Below are 22,513 nucleotides of genomic sequence, written 5' to 3' on the forward strand. Positions count from 1 at the left end.
CTGCAGAGAAACAGGACCAGAAAGATATAGATATACAGAATATACAGATTTAGATTCCCGTATCTCCTCTGTGTGTATGTGTGAGAGAGTGACAGTCTAAGGAAGTGGCTCATACAATGCTGGAGGATGCAAAGACTCAAGATCTGCAGAGCAAGCAGAGGGGACCTCTTCTGTCCAAGATCCCCTGCAGGCATCAGTAACCCCCTCTTCATGGGTCACTGGCAGCAAAGAACGCTTACCTGAGTGACTGCACATCAGGGGAACCTGTCCAATTACTGGCTCCACAAAGAACAACTAGAGACACTGTGTAGATGGAGAAGGCCGGGGCCTGGGGAGGAGTGCTGGGAGGGAAGGCTCCCTGGACACAGGCAGACTCTGCCCTCCCCCGGGAAGAAGCCCAGATGATTTGCCCTTTCTTTTTGGGCAACCTAGCCATTCTGGTTTTCCAAGGGCCCGAGCAAGTCCTAATTTCCACAGTCCTTATGCTGCTTCTTAACAGTTCTATCCACTCCACTCCATATTTCTTGCCTACATAGATCTTCTTCTGGAATCTTTCAGAGGTCATTCTCCCAGCCTCATCTTGGTCCCAATTCAGGGCTACCAACCTACTCCTTCAAATCCTGGTTTCAAATTTATTTCCTTCTTGGCCCCTTCCCAAGATGCAACACCAGCTTCCACATTACACTGTGACCCAGAATCCAGATGTGACCCACTCTTGCTTGGGACCCAGTTTCACTCTTGCTCCATTGCCACGAAACTGCTGACCGAAGCACACGCTCCCTCAAGCCTGGCATCGACGGAGCTCCTGGCCCAGGCTGGAACCCAAGGCCAGATTTGCCAGGGAGAGGAAGTTGCACAGAGCCTCCCAGTGTGCCTTCGTAGAAACTAGAGCCACCTACCCTGACCTCATCTGCCTCAAAGCTGCCACTACTCTTCTCTCGGACACGAGGATGGGCTCTTACCACCAGTGTTACGTCTCTGTTTCACCTTCAAAAAATAAACTAAGGGCAACCAGCGTCCAGCATTTACATCCAAGAGGAGCAGGCCTGATGGAGAAGCTGAAACCGTTCACGGAGGCAGGTTCAGCTACTCATCCTTCAAAGCTCTCTTTGCCATTTCTCTTGGGGAATGTCTTGAGTTTGTATTGAATCTCCAAGCCCTAGCCACAAACACCTAGCCATTTGCTACACGTTGTTGGTGTTGTTTTTTAGTCGGTAAGTCATGTCTAACTCTTTGCGACCCCATGGACTGAGGCCTACCAGCCTGCTATGTCCCCGGAATTTTCCAAGCAAGAATACTGGAGTGGACTGCCATTTCCTTTTCCAGGGGATCTTCCCGACTCAGGAATTGAACCCATGTCTCCTGCATTGCAAGCAGATTCTTTACCACACAGCCACCACGGGTAGATTGAGTACACTTTACTTTGCTACTTGTAAAGTATACTAAATCTATCGAATCCTGAATACAATTCAACCTTTTTCTTTTGCCAATTTAGAAATAGCATATTCTGTGTTGTATTAGAGGTTTTTTTTTTTTTTTTTTTTTTTTTTTGAGATCTCTCTGTTCCCTCTCTGCAGGCAGCTCTTGCGGGTAAACCCCTTCCTTTTCCCAGACTCCCTACTCTCTCCCCCATCCATGACCCTCCTTTACAGGAAGGATCAAGCCTCAATTCCCTCTTTCTCCTTCTTTTGTCTTACAAATTTCACAAGCCTCTGGTGTCAAAAGGAAGTTGACGCCTTTCTCCTCCGCCAGGTTACCGGTGCCTCTGCAGCGTGGCCAGTGTGCTGCAGGAACTCAGTGCTTCCCAGGGAGAGGGGAAGAATCAGCTCTGATTTCAAAGATGGGGGAGTTCCACTCGGAACAGCTGCTGGTTTCTCTTTGCCTATTTAAAACCAAACATCTCTTGTCTTGACCAGGATTAATTTTCTCCTCAAACCCCCTCCTTTCTAGACTCCATAGGAAATTTGCATTCCTTCTTTTAACACAGCTTTGACTGGTCCCATAACTAATCTGCTAAAACCCGCACTTCGTAAACCTGTGCATTTTCCTTGACCTCCAATGCAAGACAAAGCACCCTACCTCAGCTGGCAGTGCTGGTAGTGCAAATTACAAGCAAGTTTCTCTCTGACCACAGGCCTCATTCCAACTGCAATTAGCATTCATGCCTCTGCTCTACACCCCTCTGGCTGGGGGAGCCCAAGGAAGCACTGTTTGCAAATTCTTTAAAAACTGAATCAGCAAATGTCTGACCTAAATATAAATCTCTAATAACTAGAACATCGATTACAAAACAACATAAATACAGCAACAAATCTGTGCTTCTTAAGGCTTGATTTGATTATCTGTGTTAGGCCAGATGATCAGGTTTACCGTACAGACTGTCCTGTGTTCTGCCTTTGAAATACATACATATTATTGACACCCTGACATTCCCATCTTCGGGCCATCAATTTCAAAATCAGAATTCCCATCATAAAACCCCATGATTGCCCTTTTGAGAGTTTTTGTAAAATTAAGCAAAGCACATTCTAACAGAGGTATTTAGGTTTAGAGCCATTTTGACTAAAGGAAATCAAGCGACACTATATCTAAAAACCAGCTGTCGGGCGGGCAGAGCCAGGGAGAGGAGTCCAAAATGGCGGTGGCTACAGACGAGGAAGGGAAAAGCCCGCGAAAAGGAAACGAAAGAAGGTCCGAGGACCGGAGTGAGGACCTCAGGGGAAACAAGCAGCACTCCTGGCTGGCCCAGTTTACACAGGACAGGCCCAGGGAGAGAGAAACATATACACAGAGGAGCCAGAGCCAGCTCTCTCTCTCTCCGGCGCCCTGGGGAACTCTTCTCCTCGTGTCTTTAGATCGACCTGCCTTCACGCCTGGAAGATGGGTTTTCCTGCTATCTGCTAAATAAAGTAGAGCTGTAACACTGAGCTGTAACACTGATTTGTCTAAGAGCTATAACATGGTCCATTCGAGACCTGAGAACTGTGACATGCCGAGGGGGCTTTAATGTCCGTCACTCCAAATCTTTGTTGTGACGAGACAAAGAATCGAGGCACATAAACTCGCGTGACATCTATGGTGCCGTGACTCGGATATAACCTGGCGGAAACAACCTCCGGGTGGAAGAGGCCAAGCACAGCTGGAGCCCAGCTCAGCGAAGCTCCTGCGGTAGAGGCGGAACGCGAAAGAAAATCCAGTGCAGGGAAAGGCCCATCCTGCTGGAAACTGGGACAGCGGAAAGCCCAAGCGGCCCAGTCTCAGATCCCAGAAGACCTCCAGTTAAGGTCGGAGGTCCTCGCTCCTCTGGCTGGAGGGACATGCCTAACAAAATCTTGCTTCCTTTACAATCTCTTGTTTCTTGTTTCCTCGAACCACCTGCGAACAGGCGGGCAGCAGGGGGCACAGTTGAGGGACTCTGGAGAGGCTACTCCTCAGCATGTCCCAAATGTGTTATCTGCTGAGCCCCAGTAGCTGTTACACAAGCCGGTGGGGTTCTTCTGTCCTTTCTCTTCTCTGTGCCAAGGATCAGACCAAAGAAACGGTGAGCACTGGTCAGATATTTAACAAATTTTCCGGCGGGCTATGAAGGGGATCCCTTGGCACGTTTTTCCCATTGCTTTTCCCTCTTGTCCTTCAGCTCTCTCCCGGGACTCAAGCCCGGCCAAAACTAATAAAGTTCAGGCTCTGAGGTCACATTACAAAAATTCATTGAGAGTCAAAGCGATAGATAAGAGGTAGACTTGTTAAGATTCAGAGAAAAGCGCTGCACTCTACAGGGTACTGTACTGGCCATTGAATGCGGCCTGGCTAGGTTTTGTGAGAGGGGTGAATTCATATGCTAATGAGTGGGAGGATCATCCCAGCCATTGGGGAACCACCCACTCCTCCGGCTCTTTCACAGTGCCTTGGAGCTGTCCTGCCACCTCTGGTGTGTCTGTTGGCTTATAGATTGGAGATTAAGTTTTACTTGAATTTGAGTTGTCATCTTAGACCCAGTTGATTTTAACTGGTTTACATTATCCCCTTGCGCTATGTCATTCTTTCAAAGGTTGTGCTCTGCCCCCTTCCCTCCTGTTTCATGCTCTTTTCCTGAGCCCCATCCAGACCCACAAGGTTGCCTCTACAATCTTCTGGAGAGACAACCAGAAAATAACTGGTCTTGGGAGGGAAATACTCTATAATATCCAACCCCCTACTCCTACACGGTACTGGTCACACTGGAGATCTTGGGGACGCCCAGCTCCAGTCCAGGGGTCCCAGAAGGTCATCACGCTTTGACCTGCCTAGGGATCTGATCCTCGAAAGGTTGTCACACCTCAACCTGCTCGGGGATCCGCCAGTCCCAGGAGTCCCAGGAAGTCGTCACGCCTCGACCTGCCCAGGGACCAAATTCTCGAGAGGCCGTCATGCCTCGACCTGCCTGGGGATTCGATCTCTAGGAGGCTGTCACGCCTCAGCCTGCCTGGGGATCTGCACCCTGACCCGGGGATGCCTGGCTTTCAGGTTGCAACAGTTCTGGGTAGGATAAGCTTCAGAAAAATTCACCCCTAAGGAAGTCTACCCATGGAAACAAAAGGAAGCCTATTACTTGTGAGACTGTGCCCAGTCTCAGCAATAACTCAGGAGCCCAATGAGAACCCCATTGCCTTTCTGGAAAGGCTAAAGGAGGCACTCCAAAAGTTTGCCAATCTGGACTTACACTCTTACGAGGGACAGGTGATTTTAAAGGACAAATTCCTGTCCCAATGTGCATCAGATATCACAATTAAGTTACAACAGCTACAACAGCAGGACCCCACTGTCTCTTTAGATGAGATGGTCCAGACGGCCACTAATACCTTTTATAACAGAGAACAGGAGAAGGAGGCCAAGGCCCAGGAGAAGGAGAAAAAGAAAGAGACAAGGCATGCCCAGATGCTAGCCGCCCTCCAGAGAAGCCCTATGGCAAACCCTGAGTCCTTGAAGGACAAGGCATGAGACAAATGCCTGATCTGTAGACAGGCGGGGCATTGGGCCAAAGAGTGTCCAAACCGTGACAAGTCTCCTAAAATGGCTTGCCACAAATGCCATCAACTGGGACATTGGGTGGCAATCTGCCCTCGGGACCCAAGAGCCTCAAGGTCACGCCAAGCCTACCCTCACGATGGTTCAACAGGACTGAAGCACCCGCTTCAGCCAGCCTGCCTGTCACAGATAACCAGCATGGGGCTGGAGCCAAGGGTGCAACTGGATGTGGCAGGTAGGGCCAAGTATTTCTTGGTTGACACAGGGCTACCTACTCTGTCTTGCTCTCCTACTCTGGACACTTCTCCTCCCAAACCTGTGCCATTGTGGGTGTTACAGGAAAAGCAACTACTAAAAGATTCACCCGCGCACTTCTTTGTTGCTGGGATGGACAAATATTTTCCCACCAGTTTCTAGTGGTCCCTGAGTGTCGTACTCCCTTATTGGGAAGAGATATACTCACTAAACTGGGAACCACCCTTGTGATGGGAAGTTTTTCAGCCCCTAGAGCCCTGCAGCTCCTGGTTACTACTGAAAAACCCATTACACCTTCAATAGAGAGGGACCAAAAACTATGGGAAGACAAAATTAACCCCCAGGTGTGGGACCAGGGGATTCCTGGACGAGCCCCCCAAGCTGAACCAGTCATCATTGTCCTCCAAGATCCCACTCGGTTTCCTAACCGGAAACAATACCCTCTCAAAAGAGAGGCTCGAGAGGGACTACAGCCTTTAATAAATAACTTCCTTGCTTGTGGGCTATTGGTCCCCACCAGTTCACCACGTAACACCCCAGTCCTCTCAGTAAAGAAAATAGACGGTACCTGGCGAATGGTTCAAGATCTCTGGATCATAAATGAAGCTGTAGTCCCCCTCCATCCCACAGTACCCAATCCCTATGTAATCTTGGGAGAAATCCCACCCAGTGCCAAGCGGTTTACAGTCTTGGATCTCAAAGATGCATTTTTTTTTGCATACCACTGGCTAAAAAATCCCAATATCTTTTTGCTTTTGAGTGGCAGGCCCCAGGGAAAAAACACCAACAGATGACTTGGACAGTATTACCTCAGGGGTTCAGAGACAGCCCCCACCTGTTTGGACAGGCCCTTAGCTGGGATCTCCTAGATCTGGACCTGGGACCTAATGGGAAAATAGTACAATATGTAGATGACCTACTAATCTGCTCTCCAGATGAGAAAAGTGCCCAACAGCACGCAATTCAGGTTCTAAACTTCTTGGCAGAAAGAGGATATAAAGTCTCCCGTGCTAAGGCACAGATGGTCGAGACAAAGGTCACTTACCTGGGAGTTCAGATTACTCACGGGTCCAGGAGGCTGCCCTCTGATCGGGTACAAGGAATCCTCCAGTTGCCCTCCCCCACGACTCAAAAACAATTGCGAGCTTTCTTGGGGCTAACTGGATATTGTAGAATCTGGATACCCAACTATGGTCTAATTGCCCAGCCCTTATACGAAAGCTTAAAGGGACGAGATGGTTCAATCCCACTGATGCGGGGAACTCCTCAAAAGAAGGCAGAGGCTACACTAAAACAGGCCTTAACTCAGGCACCTGCTTTGAGGTTGCCAGACCCAGAAAAAGCATTCCAACTTTATGTCCATGAAAGAGAGGGAATAGCCTTGGGAGTGTTAACTCAAAGGTTGGGATCTGAGCCCCAGCCTGTAGCTCACTTATCCAAAAAGGTTGATCCAACTACCCAAGGCTGGCCCCTCTGCCTTTGAAATCTTGCAGCTATTGCAATCATGATAGAAGATGCTTTAAAACTCTCCTTTGGGGGCAAACTAACTATTTCTACCAGCCACCAAGTAAAACAACTCCTAAATGGGAGAGGCCATTTATGGATGTCTGATCAAAAACTCCTCAGATATCAAGTAATGCTGATGGAAAATCCAGGCCTCACTATATCCCCTTGTGAGGTTCTTAACCCAGCCACCCTCCTGCCTACCCCCGAGGGCTCTCTCCCCTTTCACTTTTGTCTAGAAACCTTGGACCACTGGACAAAACCCCAAAAAGGATTGTCAGAAGATCCTCTGACCAATCCTGAGGAAATCTGGTACACTGATGGAAGAAGCTTTGTCTTGGATGGAAAAAGAAGAGCCGAGTATGCAGTGGTCTCCAATTTTGAGACCATAGAGGCTAAGCCTCTGCCACCAGGTACTTCATCCCAATTAGCTGAGCTCATAGCCCTGACTCGAGCTTTAGAGCTGGGAAAAGGAGAAAGAAGAGCCATTTACACTGACTCCAAGTATGCCTTTCTGGTGCTACATGCACATGCGGCTATTTGGAAAGAAAGGGGCCACTTGACCACCTGAGGGTCCCCAATCAAATATGGTGATCAAATCCTTAGGCTCTTGGAGACAGTCCATCTGCCCGCTGAGGTTTCAGTCTCCCACTGGAAAGGATACCACAAAGGGAGCACAGAAGTGGCGCGAGGGAACCAGGCAGCTGATCAGGCAGCTAGGAGAGCAGCGTTACAGAACCATGACTTAGTAGGGGTTGCCACCCTAGTTCCACAGACTAATTTGCCAAAAACTCCTTCATATACTGAAGGTGAGACTCTTAAAGCTAAGAGCGAGGGCTTTCAAGAAGATCATATGGGGTGGTTCCAAAAGGAGGGACTCCTTTTTCTGCCTGGGAACCTCCAATGGAAGTTGGTTAACTCCTTACATGCCACTACGCATTTAGGAAAAAAGGCCCTCCAAAGATTACTAAAAAGGTCCTTCAGAGGAACAGGCTTCCAAACAACTATAAGACAGGTGGTCTCCTCTTGTCCCACTTGCCAATTAAACAACCCCCAAGGAGCTCGAAGACCCCAGCTGGCCCAGCCCATCCAACGACATGGGGCCTACCCAGGAGAGGACGGGCAGATGGACTTCACCCAGATGCCAGTTTCTCAAGGGTGTAAATACCTATTAGTCATGATAGATACATTCACAGGATGGATTGAAGGCTTTCCCACCCTGACTGAAAAGGCTGAGGAGGTGGTGAAAAAAACTGCTCCATGAAATCATTCCAAGATTTGGTCTGCCCAGGTCATTACAAAGTGACAATGGGACATCATTTACTTCTAAGGTCACCCAAGGGGGTCTCGAAAGCATTGGGCATTACTTATGATCTCCATTGTGCCTAGAGGCCTCAGTCTTCGGGAAAAATAGAAAGAGCCAATCAATTCTTAAAATCAGCAATAAAAAAGATAACCCAGGAGACCTCCCTAGGATGAAAGGAGGCTTTACTGATAGCTCTCCTCTGTACCCACATTGCCCCTAAAGAACAGCTTGGTTTTAGTCCTTATGAGATGCTATACGGGAGACCTTTTGTTTATGTCAATGACCTCTTCCTAGATCCAGAGGTTCAGACCCTCCAGTCTTATACCATGGCGATTGGACAATTCCAACAGGATATACATTTGTGGGGTATAAACCAGGACCCAAAAGATTCTAAGGAGTCACCACTATATGCTCCAGGAACTCAAGTCCTAATTAAAGTCTGGAAAGATGGGTCCCCAAAAGCTCAACTCCAGCCCACATGAAAGGGCCCCTACCCTGTAATACTTTCTACCCCCACAGCAGTCAAGGTACCAGGGCATGACACCTGGATTCACTACTCACAAGTCAAGCCATAGAAGAAAACAGAAGAGGACACTCAATACACCTGTGAGCCCTGGGAGCTCTCAGATGCCTACTCAGGGCTATAGATGAGTGCCATTCTAGGGAGATCTCAGATTCCTACTCAGGACTACAGATGAGTGCCATTCTAATGAACACCCCCAAAATCAACACACCCGTGAGCCCCTGGGAGATCTCAGATGCCTATTCAGGACTACAGGTGAGTGCCATTCTAATGAACACCCCCAAAATCTAGTTTATGGGGATAAGATTTCTCAAGATAGCTCTAAAGAGCCAACACAGCTTGACAGATTATACTCCAAAACAGACAGGAGATGGATCTTCTGATCCCTGAACAAGGAGGGACTTGAGCCATCCTGGCGATGTGAATTTAAAATCGACTAATGCCCCTACTAGTGCTAGTCATGCTACATTGATGATGCTTGTGGCTCTTCCATGTGCTGCCCATTGTCTAGCCTGTTTGGTCTCTGCCCAGGCCAACAAGCTGCAACACACAGTGCCAGTTCAACAAAGATGCGAAACTCCAGCCGACCACGGCAATACCCTTAAATGGACACCACTATAAGGGCTCAGGCTTGAGAGTAGCAAGAGGGGGAGGCCCAACACCCCTCTCCGTCCCAGTTCAGCAGGAAGTAGCCAGAAAGACCTCGACGCCCCTACTCCCAATGAATTGGGCCTCCCATCTCTTGAGGGGGGAATGTCAGGTAGGTAGAACAGGGAAAAGGAGTCCAAAATGGCGGTGGCTACAAGACAAAGAAGCGAAAAGCCCGCGAAAATGAAACAAAAGAAGGTCCGAGGACAGGAGTGAGGACCTCAGATAAAACAAACAACACTCCTGGCTGGCCCAATTTACACAGGACAGGCCCAGAGAGAGATAAACATATACACAGGGGAGCCAAAGCCAGCTCTCTCTCTCTCCTGCGTGCTGGGGTGCTCTTCTTCTCATGTCTTTAGATTGACGTGCTCTCACGCCTGGAAGATGGATTTTCCTGCTATCTTCTAAATAAAGTAGAGCTGTAACACTGAGCTGTAACACTGATTTGTCTAAGAGCTATAACATGGTCCATTAGAAACCTGAGAGCTCTAACACGGTCTATCCAAGACCTGAGAGCTGTGACACGCCGAGGGGGCTTTAATGTCCGTCACTCCAAATCTTTGTTGTGACGAGACAAAGAACCGAGGCACATACACTCATGTGACACAACTTTTTAAGGGCATGACATTTTTTCCACCTGGAGATTTCTTGACCTTATCTGATACTTGATCAAGTCTATTTTTGTGTCAAGGGTCAATTAACCAGGATTTAGAATATTATCAATAAACATGTGATTGAATTTTTTTTTTAAAGATCATTTGATGTGAAATGGTAATACAAAAGACAAACAAAATTGTGATCCATCTGACTTGGATTTATCTGGGTATTTTTTTGGAGTCCAGACTGTGAATGACTGCCATATTAATAAACAAGAAATGTCACAGCCATCAGCGATTTCTGGCCTCCAAATGTGAATGAGGGCTCCCCAAACTGAGCTCCAGAGGATGCTGCCACCCCCACGGTGATTGCTGAGGAGGTGGGGGAATGCAAGAAGCAGGGTGAAGTAGGAAACAGGATGGGCCCCAGATAGCTGAGGTGCATAAGAAAGGAATGGATGCAGTGAGCCCAGAGGCTTGCAAGTTCTTACAGATAGAATGCTAAATTCCTTAACTGGATATCTGATCTTTACTGTTCAGCCAGCCTGTTCCCTTTGTTGCAAACTTGCATATAGCCTGACTCCCCCTCCTGCCTCCTTGGAGCAGTTTTCTAAGAGCTACTGAGATGCTGTCTCCTGGGGTCAGAGTCCTAAACATTCCCACCAAATAAAATCACTCTCTACTTGCAGCTTGTGACTGTAATTTTTAGTTGACAAGTCTCATTAGCAAAGAGCACAGAGGAAAACTGTCTTCAGGGGTCACACACTTCTGCCCTTTGCCTGGGGATGTTGCAGGCCAAGTCCAAGATGCAGGCACAGCTCACTAGACTTTCCAGGTGAAAAGCCTGGTACTCCTGCCATAGTTACAAAATGTCTTTTCCCACCCTCTGGCAGTCCTTCCTGCCCCACCTCCCTTCATCAGATCACCTTTTTTTTTTTTTTTTCCTTTTAACTGAGGTATAGTACAATATTCCTTGGGCAAACTCCAAGAGAGGGAGTGAGGGACAGGGAGGCCTGGCATGCTGCAGTCCATGGGGTTGCAGAGTCAGAGATGACTTGGAGACTGAACAACAACATAGTACAATATTCTGTAAGTTTCAGGTGTACAACATAGTGCTTCACAGCTCCAAGCATTACATTCCCTTTACAGTTATTTCATAAAATTTTATCTATATTCCCTGTGCTGTATGATATATCCTTATAGCTTATTTATCTTATACATAGTTTGTATCTCTTAATCCCTTTGTCCTACCTTGCCCCTCCCCACTGGTAACTGCTAGTTTGTTCTGTATATCTGTGAGTCTGTTTTTTCGGTGGTTGTTATTGTTGCAGGAAGGAGGACCCCTTCCAGGCCCTGAAACCGGCCTCTTGTTTAACACTCGAAAATGAATTGTCCGAGGAGACACATGTGCTGACAAAGCAAGAGATTTTATTGGAAAGGGCCCCCAGGGGAGAACAGGAGGGTAAGGGAACCCAGGCGAACAGCTCTGTCACATGGCTTGCAGTCTCAGGCTTTATGGTGATAGGATTAGTTTCCGGGTTGTCGTTAGCCAATCATTCTGACTAGCCGGTCCTTCCTGGTGGTGCACACCTTGTTCAGCCAAGATGGATGCCAGAGAGAAGGATTCTGGGAGGTGGTCGGACATGAGGTGTCTCCTTTTGACCTTTCCTGAACTCTTCTGGTTGGTGGGGGCTTATCAGTTCCGTGTTCTTTACCAGGACCTCCTGTTGTGAAACAGCTCATGCAAATGATTACTATGGTGCCTGGCCAGGGTGGGCGGTTTCAATCGGTGTGCTTCCCCTAACACTGTTATATTCACTAGTCTGTTGTATACTTTAGATTCCACATGTAAGTGATGTCTGTCTCTTTGTGACCCCATAGACTGGGGCCAACCATGCTCCTCTGTTCATGGGATTCTCCAGCAAGAATATTGGAGTGGATTGCCATTTCTTCCTCCAGGGGATCTTCCTGATCCAGGGATTGAACCCGCATCTACTGCATTGCAGGTGGGTTTGTTGTTGTTGTTGTTGTTGTTTTTAACCACTGAGACACCTGGGAAGCCCCTGAGGAATTTAGGATAATGGATTCAAACTTCGTATCAAATTTTCATCCAGCAAATCAGATGGACCTCATTCTTGCTGTTGACTGAACCTTGTTACAAAGTACCTAAGATGCATGTCAACTTTAGACCCAGGTATAATAACATTTTCTAAGCTAGAGTAGTAGATCTTACCCTTCTCCCCACTTTTCTTTGCGTGTGTCGCCAACAGTATTCCCATGCTCCCGGTCTGATGGTTTGCCGCTTCTCCAACAGGCCAAACTGTTCCAATGGCCCAGTCCCACAGTACCCTCCCCCACCACCTTTCTTGTCATAGAAGCTAAAAATGCCAAGGCTCGCCTCTCAGACTCTGTAGGGCTGGAGTATGGATGGGCATGTGGCCTGATCCTGGCCAACAGTTTCTGTGGGAAAGCATTTAGGCACAATTTTTCCCCTCCTGCAGATTCAAGAGAGGAAATTCCTTTCTTGGCTAGATGTGTGAGTACCTGCAGTGTTTATAAATGCTCAACTTTGTCTTTTGACCATAAGGAAGGGATACTGCTGAGAAGCTGAGAGTAGACAAACGGAAAGTCAGAAATTGGAAAGCACCATTGTTCTCAGAGTTGTAGTTGAACCATTGCCTCTACCCCAGGGCCCACCACTGACCCTTTGAACCTCTGATCATGTGAAATAATAAATATCCTTATTGGCTATGCTAGTGGTTTCAGGGCCCCTTTCGGGTCTTGAAAATTACCAAGGACCCCAAAGAGCTTCTGTCTGAGTGTGCTATGGATCAGCATTTACCATATTAGAAACTGAGACAAAGTTTGTATATTTATAGGCAAAGATAAACTCATTTGATGTTCATATAAACAACATGGATTTATGAAAACATGATGATATTTTCTAAAAGAAAAAGAACTAGTAAGAAGAGTGGTTATTCTACCATTCTGCAAACCCCTTTAACATCTGAGGGAACAGGAGATGGCTGGACTCTAACAATAACCGCCCCGCACTTGATCTCTGTGCTGGCACATATCACATAGCCGCTGGAAGAATGAAGGGGTCTCAGTCTTACTGTAAAAATGCTTTAGCTTCATGGATGCCTTAAAAGTGTTGTAGGAATCCTTGGGAATTCCCCCAATCTCATTTTGAGCAGTGGTGGTCTAAGCAGTTCTTTTTGGCTGTACCAGGGACTTGCAGGATCTTAGTTCCCTGTGAAGTGAAAGTGAAGTCGCTCAGTCGTGCCCAACTCTTTGCGACCCCATGGATACCAGGCTCCTCCGTCCATGGGATTTTCTAGGCAAGAGTACTGGAGTGGGTTGCCGTTTCCTTCTGCAGGGAAGACCAGGGATCAAACCCAGAAGTGGAAGTGCGGAATCCTGACCACTGGAATTCCCATAAACCCTTCTTGATTGGGTTTACTACCTGGAGTGAAAATCCTGTAATTGATAACACCTCCTCAGGGTTGATGCATCCGTTCCTTCTAGGCCTCCTCCCCTCCCAGAACCTCCCCGACATTCTCCTCCATTAGGTCCTTGCTTGACTCCCTCTCACTTCACTTAAGGCTCCAACAACAATTTCATATCCATTGAGAAACCCTCTTGCACCACCTGGTAACTGTTTCCTTACATAGCATTTATTACCATCCTACACTTACTTTTATTTTTTAGATCAGTCTGCCATTTAAGAATGTAAGCTTCACATGGGCAGGTGTTTTGTTCTATTTTCCAGTACAGGCATTCAGCAGATATTTGTAAAATGAATACACGAGGGAATGAATGTGAGTGATGATATAAGGATACTCTAGAATATACTCTAACTGATGTGAAAATGAGTCATTTTCCAGAAAGTAGAAGAATGGTTGCTGGAGGCTGGGGTAAGGGGTAAGGGGTAAGGGGGAGTTATACCTTATTTGATATAGAATTTCAATCGGGAAAAATGAAAAAATTCTGGAGATGGATATGTGGTGATGGTTGCACAACACTGTGAATGGACTTAATGCCTAGAATTGTGCACTTGGTTAGGATGGCAAGTCTTTTATCACAAGTAAAAAATAAGCTATTCACAAACACTGGCATTTTATTACAAGAAACAAATTACCTGTAATATAGTCACACGTGAGGGAGCACCTATACATCTACTGAAACACATTATTCTCATCACCAGCAAAGCCTTGGCTCAGTCGTTGGTTGGATTCATTTGCAAAAATTTCCATTCCCCGTCACTTATTCTTCACAACTGAGTCAGCTGGGGAAGAGTAGATCATCTATTTGAACGAAAGCAGGGGGAAAACTGCATTAAACAGCTTCATATTACGACAGATATAAAAATCACAGTTTGCGGCCGCACACACACGCAGGCATGCACACACACATAGGCACGCACCCACACATGCACACACACGCAGGCGCGCACGCACACACACACACACACAACACACGGAGGGTTAGGAAACAGCCTGTCCATTTTGGCTGCACAGGCAGGGATTTTGATTTCCTTGGCTTCAGCGCTGTGCTTGGAGCGGGGTCATCAGGAGAAACTGATCAAGTCCAGGGGTCCATCGACCTTGGGCTGGATCCATCAGGGACACAAAAAACAGACTGCCCAGCCCTCCCCCCCTAGGGGCACAGACAAAAGTGTCGTTGATACTGAAGCTGTGAAAGCTTCAGAAGGTCCCAGGGGAGGAAACTTGGCCTGAGCGGCGACGCGTCGGGCGCGCCCGGCGGGTGCGGTCCAGGCCTGCGCGTCGTCCGCACCGCGCGCTCCCTCGGGGGAGGAAAGGGGCAGCCGGCCCGCAGGCTCTGCGCGGTAGGCTCCCCAGCGTCTGCGGGGTCTCTCAAAAGGGCGCCGCCTGTGGAAAAGGCTCGTGGTGTATGTGGAAGGAGAGGTCAAGGTAACCGTGCGTTGACGGACAAGGCCGGGGAGAAACGCACGACAGTCGTGTCAGAGCCGTTCTCCGGCCGGTTGGCTCCGCCGGCGTCCAGGCGCTCAGTCCCCGGCCTGGCGACGCCGGGGCCGCAGCACGCCAGGCCTCCCTGCCCGTCACCGTCTCCCGGAGCCTGCGCAGACGGACGACAGGTAATTGCTTACCTCCCTTCACGTCGTCTTCTGTGCTGTTAACGTCTCCTCCAACCACAGGGCGGGTTCAGCACTCGCGGGCGCGTCCGGACCCCAGCCCTCGGCGGGCGGGCCGGCCGGGCGTGTCTGGCGGGGAGAAAGCGGCGGCCGAGCGGGAGGGCACCGCCGGGAAGGCTTTGCGGCCTCACTCACGGCTTCTCCCGCAGGCCCTCTGCTTTCCCTGAGCGCGCGCCCATACAGCGAGATCCTGCAGATGGGTTTTCCTCAGAAGAACGCCCGCGCGGGACTCCGGGGCCTTTCCACAGACGCCCTCCCGGCGCCCCTCCTCAGACCCCGTCTGGGCGCTTCCGCCTGTGGCCCACGTTGCGGCTGGGGTGGGGCCTCCGTTTTCTGCTTCCGCTTAAACCGTCCCTGCTGCCGCCTCGCCGAGTGTGGACCGTGTTGCTCAGGCCAGCCAGCGCTGTGGAAAACGCCCAAGACAGCTTGTCCTTGGGAGACACTCGGCAAGTTCCTTAGGAAAAACGGAGCTCATCCCAAGAAACAGGGCAGAGCTGGGGCTAGTACAGTCATCTCTAGGTTCCACAGAAATCCGTTTCTTGGCTTTTTATATTATTATTAAGACTTTCAACAAAAAACTTTTGGACCATTTTTAAAGTTTTTATAGAATTTGTTACCAGATTGTTTCTGTTTTATGTTTTGGCTTTTTGGTTCCAAGGCATGTGGGTTTTTAGCTCCTTGACCAGGGACGGAACCCACATCCCCTGCATGGGACGGCGAAGTCTCAAGCCCTGGACCGCCAGGGACGTCAGCATCTATCATTAGACATTTCTCTGTGGTCCCTAATTGCCTAAATATTGAATTTTCTTCACGTAAATGTTAGGTAAAGACGACCAGGACACCAAAACAGTGTCTAACAGGCTTTTTCATGGCGAAGTGCTCCCAGGCGGGGTTCCCGGACCGAACAAGGCAGGTCGAGGAAGTCTGCGCCCAGACGGTGTTGGGGGTGGTTTTTATACGTTAGTTGCGAGGGATGGTCAGGCTAGATGGACGGGGGTTCGGATAGGTCGCCAGGCCGAGGCGTCGCGGGCTGACAAGTCCTTCTACGTGGCTGGAGTGGGGCGGCTGGAGCTGGTGAACTGTGCTGTCATTGGTCCCCGGGATCTGGGAGGCGCCTGCCCTTAGGGACTTCCCCCCGACGGGGGCGGGAGAGGAGGGGCGGCCCATCTTGGCCCCCGGGGCCGCCTTACAGTAAGCACTATGCTGGACAGAGGAGTCCTGGCCTCTTCACAAGTTAGTTTCCAGTTGCTTCCTCAGAACTCTCGCCTCATGGTGGGGGTCCGTGGGCGGGCTGGAGGGAACCCCAGAATGTGACACAGAGTTCCAGTTGCTCTGGAGGATGGTCTAACAGCAGAGAACACCGCGAGGAGATGCTGGTGAGACTGAAGCCCAGCAGAAAAGTGTGTGGGGAGAGTGAGCTGCCTCTGCCACAGGGGCAGCACCTCCAGGGGTGACACGCACACACACCCACGGGCTGCTGTCCCCTGAAGGCCTGCATGCCCAATACTTGCCCAGACTCAAAGAGCCTGCAGTCAGTGACAGAGATATCAGTGGTTTAACGGATCTTACTCAAGGGTCCTGGAGAACACCCTACATGGGCTGCAGACAGCAGGTGGGACATGGGAGCAGCCTTTGCTGCTTGGGAGAGAGGGCAGTGACCAGGTAAAGTGGAGACTGATGTCAAGTGGGCACAGCAGTTACCAGAGAAAACAGCAAAGGCGGCCCCCCGCCCCGCCCCATTGGCCCTCTGATGGGCTGCCACGGTGCAGGTGGTTCTGATCTGAAGATCTGGATGGTCACTAGCTGCAGCAGGGGCAAAGATGTAGCCATTTGTTGATTAGGCTCTTCAATTAAGAGGGGCAGCCAGCCAGGTGAGTAGGGCACACAATAGCCAGGGAATGGTCGAGCAGGAATGGACAGAGAGCAGGAAAACAGCCGTCTCGATGGCCTGATCTCACACATATAGGCGTGCAATTGCACACGTGCATGTGCACAGGCACGCACGTGCACACACACACACACACACACACACTACTGCAGATGGGAGGAGGGGGCATCTTCAGATCATCGTGTCTCCGGCTATGATCTCTCAAGGTGTTACTCCAGGAATGGGAATGAAGGAAAGAGGGCAGGAGGAGGGCTTAAATGTCAAGGAAGGTCCTGGTTTTCCCCCACCCCTGCCTATCAGGTATGGGCCCTTTAACATTCTTCCTGGGCTTCTGGTGAGCCCCCTTGGCCTGAATGGGACCCTGAGTATGTTTTTTGCTTTCTGTCCTTCCCCTGAGACACAGGGCTTCATCCTGGGAAGATAAGACTAAGAAGCGCATCAGAATCCCCCTCAAGGGACCAGGTAGCCACTGCAGGAGGCGCCTTTTTGCGTCATGTCCTGGGTCTCTCTGCAGGGCCTGACTCTTGTCACAGTGCAGGAAGGACAGCCCCACCTCTGCCCATCAACAGCAGGGCACTGACCACACGAAGTTGGCACAATTCACAGCATCCTCTGCCCCTCCCCCAACTAGCAGCATCACAATCCCTTTCAGCCTTCCCGCCAGCTGAAGTCATCCTTATCCTCATCAGAGTTCCCCACCCTCGCCTCCCCTCCTTGCCTCTGTCATCTCAGTCAGAGGATGTGAACTTTCTGGTGGACCTTTAAGCTGTTGTTGACATTGAAGAGAAGTGAGCCCCTGAGTCACACGGGCTGAATCGTGTTCTCAGGTTCAGTGAAGCCCAACCCCTAGTACCTCAGAATGTAGCCTATTTGGAGATGAAGTCGGTAAAGAGGTAGTTAGTTTATTTTTTTTCTTTTCTTTTTTTTTTTTTTTTTGAGAGGTAGTTAGTTTAAATGAGGTCCTAACCCAACATGCCTGGTGTCTTTCAAACAGAGCGAGGGCCTCCTGGGTCAGAGGCATAACTGTGTGAAGCGGCAGCAAGACGCCTCAGAGGAAACTGACCCTGCAGTCACCATGACTTTGGACTTCCAGTCTCCAGACCTGTGAGAAGATGGATTTCTGTTGGAACCACTGAGTTTGGTATTTTCTGATTGCACCCTGAGCAAACTAGTACATAGTCCCACAGTCCTCACTGGGCCCAGGGGCCTCTGGACTTCATCTTGGGGCAACATATACACGTGTGCACACACGTACATACACACACATTGGGTGGGCAAGAGGTTGTCTATTGAGGTGGAGGGGCTGATAAACGAACTGTGGAAGCAGCACCCTTCTGTCCACTGTCCATGAGATATCCAGACAGCGAGTTGAGCCCTTTGATTTCCTGCTGGGAATGGGGACATCCACCCCAAACCTGGTCTGGGGCCCACCTTGAAGCTGAGCCGACCTTGTGGGTCTGTCCTTCTGCTTCCTTTCCTCCTGTTCTCCACCTGGTTCCCTCCTGTTGTCCCTCCAGGTCACAAAGGGAAATTCCCCAGGGCCCAGCCCTGCCTCTCTGGGGACCCTGCTTCATTCCTGGGGCTGCCCTAACAAAAGGGACTGGTCCCAAAGCTCTGGGCGACTCAACCCCTCTGCGCTGGGCCCCTGAGACTACAGAAGGAGAAAACAGCGGGTTCCTGTAGCTGTGAGAGGGATCAGAGAGCTTGCTCAGTGCCGACCCGCTTTTCCTAGCCTTTTTGCTCAGTCCCTCAGTCGTATAGGGCTCTTCGACTCTTCATGACTCCATGGACTGTAGCCTGCCAGACTTCTCTGTCCATGAGATTTTCCAGGCAAGAATACTGGTGTGGGTTGCCACTGTCTATTCCAGGGGATCTTCCCAACCCAGGGATTGAACCCACGTCTCTTGCATCTCCTGCAGTGGCAGGGATCCTTGACCACTGTGTCACGTGGGAAGCCCTTTTCTTTGGGAGAAAGGATTTGATCTTTCTTACAGCGAAGGTGATAGGAGAGCTAGCTGGGACCAGAGCGCAGAGCTGCCCTCTAGTGGCTCCTTAGGGCCAGGCCGGCTTCTCCAGGAAGTCATGTCTTGTGTGCGTGGGTACTAAGTCCCCTCAGTCGTGTCTGACTCTTTGTGACCCTATGGACTGTAGACTGCCAGACTCCTCTATCCATGGATTTTCCAGGCAGGAATGCTGGAGTGGGTTGCCATGCCCTCCTCTAGGGGATCTTCCCGACCCAGGGATCAAACCCACGTATGCATTTTCTGCATTGGTAAGCAGATTCTTTACCACTAGCTCCGCCTAGGAAGCCCAAGTCATGTTTTAAGAGTTCCTTAGAAAATAAATAAAAACTTAAAAAATTAACTATTGGAGAGAATATTGATTTCTCTCTTTTCTTCCTTTTCCTCCCTATACTGCTGAGGAATAGAGGAAGGAGATGGGAAGCAGAGAAACAAGATGGGAGGGGCATTTAACTACATGTTAGATAAAGGCGCAATTAAACATCCCCATGAAAGAACCATTAGTCTGCTTGCTCTGTGACACTTCAAGTTTGGCACCTTTTAGCAAACTAGCTAGAAAGTCAGCTTGGTAACTGTATCAAGCATTATTTTACTGGGATAGGTTATTTTATTGAATTCTTACATAAAACCTAGACAGAGGCACTTTTATTTTGATCATCATCATCATCCCCATAGAAATGAGGAAACTGGAGTAAGGAGAGGTAACCCGACTTACTTGGGGGTGCTGAGCTGTTGAGTCTGAAATTGGGATCCTGTCCAAGTTTTGGGCACAGGACCACATGTTAACTCCTCTGTTGAGCCAACCAGCAGTGAGACTTAGGGTTCTCAGGACCCTCCTGTCCTCTGGGCTTACCAATATTCCCTCATCTGTGTCTCGGGTCCCCCCTCGAAACTCTGACATTCTCCATACCCATCAGACATGGAGGGAGGCACAAACTGATTTTTACTTCCCACAGTCCAGTAAGCAACCTGTGACTCTAGGTCATTGGACCAAATTATAATAATTGTAAAGAAATGAAGGCCAGGGAAATTTTTCTTTGGCAGAAATTTTTCTAGCAGAAAAGACAGTTATTTCCAAAGATTGCGAACCACCCTCTGATCTCCTTTGTTTCAAGTCATTTAAGACAGCCTGCCAAAGGGAAGTAACCAACTCAGAATGCTACCACACATACCCATTAATTCCACAAGTATGTATTTTGTATCCAAAGAATAAAGATCCGATTGTGTTTCCAGAACAGAACTCCAGGGACACAGTAGGGAGCAGCAGCAGTAAGGACAGAGGACGGGACAGTTGGTGCTCAGATAAAGAAGGAGGCATGCAGTCATTTCAGACGGTGGCAGACGACATGACTGGAATGAATCTAGGAAGTGGGACAGAGAGGCTCTCAGGACCACCTTAACCGGAGAGGCCAGGGAAGTCCTTTGAGACATGGCATTTGACAGAGACCCAAGTGGGAAGAAAGAGCCCAAGGAGAGCCAGCTGGGCCACGATCTGGGGAACAGTCTCAGACGAGAGACATTAGCATGTGAGAGATGCTGACCCAAGAGGAGTCAACATGTTAGAGATGTGCAAGGAGGAATGAGTTGACAGTTGAAAATATCCAACTAGATATTCAAGTAGAAATGAGTTGATGCCTGGAGTCTGAGGTTCAAGAGAGAACCTTGAACAACCTCGAAGCAAGGTAGAAGATAGTGACTTGAAAGTCATCAACCTAGACGTGTGTCTAGTGCCAAGGGATTGGATGAGAGCCTCTAGGGAGAGAGTCTGGGTGGAGAAGTGGAGACGGCTGCGGAGAAACCCAGGCCCTCCACTCAGAGCCACTGGTCTGATGACGTTGCTGGAGAAACAGCCCCTGAGGCAGAGTGTGATGGTGACTCTGGCGGAGAAGCCAAGAAGAGGCTTCAACAAGGCAGCTGAGCTAAATGCTCCTGAGAAACCAAGTAAGATGGGAGCAGGACACCTGGCCATTGGATATGACACGCTAGAGGGCACGGATATCCTCCAAAAGGCCTCTTCAAAATTGGCAGAGATGAAGGACAGGTCACAGGGCACATGAGAGAAAAGGGGAGAAGCAGGCACAGTGAACAAGACTAGAGGAAATGTTTGTGTCCACGTCTTCGCCTCTGCCTAGACCCTTCCTCCTCTTGTTCAGTTGCTCAGTCACGTCTGACTCTTTGACTCCTCTGCCCCTGGAATTTTCCAGGCAAGAACACTGGAGTGGGGTGCCGTTTCCTGCTCTAGGAGATCTTCTGGACCCAGTGATGGAGCCTGTCTCTTGTGTCTCATACATTGGTGGGCGGATTCTTTACCACTAGCGCCACCTGGGAAGACCCCCTCATCCTCATACCTCTCAGGTCCTAAAGAGTAGGGAGGGGTCTGCATTTGCTATTTACCATCCTTTACAATCCCAAGAATTCACTATTTTATTAAAAATAAAATATGTTGATCACTAGGAAGATTTACTAATGGCTTAAAATGAGTGTAATCATGTGGAAAGTATCAGTTGTCTTAGCCTGGGTTTTCTAGAAAACACAGCCTGAAGCAGAAGCTTTGTGCTACCAGTGTGTTAGGAAATAGGATTTCAGTGGGTGGGAGTGAGGGACCAGGGCAGGGAGGCTCAAAAGGAGGAGAAGGCACTACCAGGAGGGAGATGCAGTATCGACCCTGTCGCTGCTCACTGTCTCCATTGCAATACTGGAGCATGACACCAGAAGGACCATTTGCTCATCGTTAATGAGACTTTACCTGTTACCCACATGATTAGCCCTTCTTCTCCTGGGCTATATACAGTATCAGAGAAAATATTGTATGTATGTGTGTATGTATTATTTCTCATTACAGTAAAATATAATAACATAAAATGTACCATTTAAACAACTTTTAAGCATAGGAAAAGTATTTAAACTTGAAAATAGGTGAAAGAGATTGCTGAGGTTTCTTTCTGGGCAGTACTGATTCTGATTTTGTGCTATTTTGAAATTCGGTTGGTGCAGAGATTAATTCATATTTCTGCCCACTAGTGATGCAAATAATACCTGTCCTGGATGTGTGTATTTTGTGTTCACAGGAGTTGTGATCCTATCTTCTTATTTAAAAAGAAACCCAAAACACCTAAGGTGAAATTCACATAAAATTAACCATTTTAAAGTAAAAAATTCAGTGGAAAATAATACATTCACAATGTTGTACAAACATCACATCAGTCTAGTTCCATAACATTTTATCACCCCAAAATAAAACCTCATATATACATTAAACAGTTATTTTCATTCTCTCCTTGTTCTTGTCACTGGTAACTACCAATCTGCTTTTTTTCTCTTGAAATTCACCAAAGCATGTTCAGTCTATATTTTCCTGAAAACTCTAATAGTATCAGGGACGGGGGAGCCAGGTGGGTGGGCTGCCGTCTATAGGGTCGCACAGAGTCTGACACGACTGAAGCGACTTAGCAGCAGCAGCATCTAATGCTATCGTTTAGATCTTTACACTATTTGGAGTTTATTCTGGTGTATGGTGTTCAGTCCAGTCCAGTTCAGTTGCTCAGTCGTGTCCGACTTTTTGCGACTGCAGCACACCAGGCCTCCCTGTC

The 22,513-nt window shown here is 48.8% G+C and overlaps 2 long non-coding RNA genes across 2 annotated transcripts; one reads left to right on the forward strand and one right to left on the reverse strand.

Moving 5' to 3' along the window:
• Positions 1–11,246: 11,246 nt before the first annotated feature.
• Positions 11,247–15,942, reverse strand: LOC138415456 (uncharacterized). Its single transcript, XR_011247259.1, has 3 exons — positions 14,970–15,942; positions 13,980–14,145; positions 11,247–11,901 (listed from the first exon to the last, which is right to left on the reverse strand). It is a non-coding gene; the product is annotated as an uncharacterized lncRNA (long non-coding RNA).
• Positions 14,561–22,181, forward strand: LOC138415457 (uncharacterized). The gene is made up of 2 exons (XR_011247260.1): positions 14,561–14,957; positions 17,897–22,181. It is a non-coding gene; the product is annotated as an uncharacterized lncRNA (long non-coding RNA).
• The last annotated feature ends 332 nt before the right edge of the window (positions 22,182–22,513 follow it).

Source organism: Ovis canadensis, chromosome 11 (assembly GCF_042477335.2).
Source record: "Ovis canadensis isolate MfBH-ARS-UI-01 breed Bighorn chromosome 11, ARS-UI_OviCan_v2, whole genome shotgun sequence".
Lineage (NCBI taxonomy): Eukaryota > Metazoa > Chordata > Mammalia > Artiodactyla > Bovidae > Ovis > Ovis canadensis.